Genomic DNA, 2,308 nt, shown 5'->3' with positions numbered 1-2,308 from the left:
ATCTATGCCATAATATTTTCCAAAGTATTTATGCGAAGGCCTAAATAAAATAAATCTTGTAATTCCGGCGGAAAAGTCGCACTTTTTTATGGTGAGGCACCCTAATGTATGTTTATACACATATGTATGTATGCATGTTTGCTTTTTACAATCGCTACCAAAATACTCACTGACCCTCAGTAGCATTTGTTGGGGAATTGCTTTTTTGTGAATTCTTAAAATCCATCCAAAAACACACTGCGACGACTTTGTATCTAAAAACAGCTGATAGAAAATTCTTTCTCGCGAACTTCAAACTGTCTGCTGCACTCGTAAAATTAAAAGAAAAATGTTTATAAGCGTATGTGCATTTTGTTAAAGTATGTACATATATATTAAATGAGTAAAAAACAATGTAAGATAATTTAGTAACCAATAGAGATAGAGTTTTTATCTCCAAACAGTGCATACAACTTTGCGTTTCACTTTCTATCATAAACTTGTTTTTAGTTTTCCTATTTTAATTAAAGCTTCAACGCCTCAGTGGTATAACATTATTAAAATAACAAAGAAAAAGAGAAGAAAAAATTAACAATTTTTTTTAATTAGTTCATCATCTGCTTATAGGCGCTAAACAGATGTCAACATACAAGCGGCTCAATGGTCTAGGGGTATGATTCTCGCTTTGGGTGCGAGAGGTCCCGGGTTCAAATCCCGGTTGAGCCCGAACGAACTTTTTTAAACATAAAATTTCAAAATTAAAGAAACTAAATAAATTATTTAAATTAAATTAAAGTGTGTTATGAGAACTGAAAAGACAAAAAATAAAATAGACTCCAAAAGATAAGCGAATGTTAAATTCACATGATGTGTATATGTACATATGTATGTATGTGTGCACATACTCATTATAACTGCGTAACCGCATGAATTCACGCAAAATAAATAGAAAAATAAGCAATAAAAATGATTTGTTTTAGAAGAGAAGATGTGGCGCGGTGTGGGTGGTGGTGGGGATGCCTTATAATACAAAATGTGTTTAAAAGAAATAACGGAACTCAATGCGTGCCATTCTAGTGATTTGCGAATATTGCCTCTCTGCAGTCATATAAAATAAATAAACCGCTTCAAATAAACATATGGATAACAATAGCAACAATAATCACACTATACACGAGCACACGAGTAAGTAAGCACTCGTACTAATACGACGCTTTGACACAACAAATATTCATGTTTTTGCTGCCTGCACATTATCATATAAATAAATAGGCATACAAAGAAACAATAAGCAACTGCCAATGTTATTTTATTGCCACTCAAGGGTGAGTGAAATTTTGCATATAAAAATTCAATTCAGGATTCTGTCGTTGTCATTGACATTTTTTATGATTATTTTACTCCTTTTCCTATTGCCGTTTTACAAGTTACGAATTGTATGTTCGCTTTTTACTCATCTCAGGCGCAATTGATTTACATATTCTTCCTCTTCCTAACACATTCAACACAGGATTGATATGTACATACATACATACATATGCTTACTAGTAGGATCTTGGGAATACAAAGTTGGAAGGTACAAAAAAAAAAACAAAAAAATACACAACCATTGAATTGACTTGTAGTCGCCTGAGAGACGAGCAATAACAGTACAAAAAAACAAAAACAGTAAAAGTATGCTAAGAAAAATTCCGAGGGAATGACGTGAGAATTGCTATTATACAGTTGCTAAGGGAATTCCATTGATGTAAGGTTACGCGCATGTACTATCCCTGCAGGAAACCCCTTCGCACGGAACTGGTGTATTTATGGTGAATTCAGAAATGTAATAAATTTAGATCTTTCTATCCTATACAAGTAATACGAAATTGCCAAATGCCCAAACAATAATTAAAGTATATACATATAAAGAGTGGTTAAATTTCAAGGGCCGATGTTGAATGTGAACCACATCTAAGCGTCAAGTTTTTCTCTGCATTTCATTTGACATTTTTCAATTTCAGACTAACTCAATTTGAAACATGGAAAGGTACACAATCGAGCAACGCATTGAAGTTATTCAGGCTTATCATGAAAACGGGAGTTCAAATCAAAATGCATATCGCGCACTTCGTGATTTCAGTGATGAGGCACATTTTCACCTCAGTGGATTCGTCAATAAGCAGAATTGCCGCATTTGGGCGAATGATAATCCAAGAGTGATTGCCAAAAAACCAATGCACCCACAAAGAGTGACAGTTTGGTGCGGTTTATGAGCCGGCGGCATCATTGGGCCGTATTTTCTCCAAAATGGCTTTTTATGGCCCGAATTGGAAGATATGGATGTGGA

General features: G+C 34.4%; 1 non-coding gene across 1 annotated transcript; it reads left to right on the top strand.

The window, feature by feature from the left end:
* The first annotated feature begins 633 nt into the window (after positions 1-633).
* On the top strand, positions 634-705 carry Trnap-ugg (transfer RNA proline (anticodon UGG)). The gene has a single exon. It is a non-coding gene; the product is annotated as a tRNA-Pro (tRNA).
* The last annotated feature ends 1,603 nt before the right edge of the window (positions 706-2,308 follow it).

This window comes from Anastrepha ludens, chromosome 2 (assembly GCF_028408465.1).
Source record: "Anastrepha ludens isolate Willacy chromosome 2, idAnaLude1.1, whole genome shotgun sequence".
In the NCBI taxonomy this organism is placed as follows: domain Eukaryota; kingdom Metazoa; phylum Arthropoda; class Insecta; order Diptera; family Tephritidae; genus Anastrepha; species Anastrepha ludens.
This window is presented reverse-complemented; position numbering and strand designations above follow the sequence as displayed.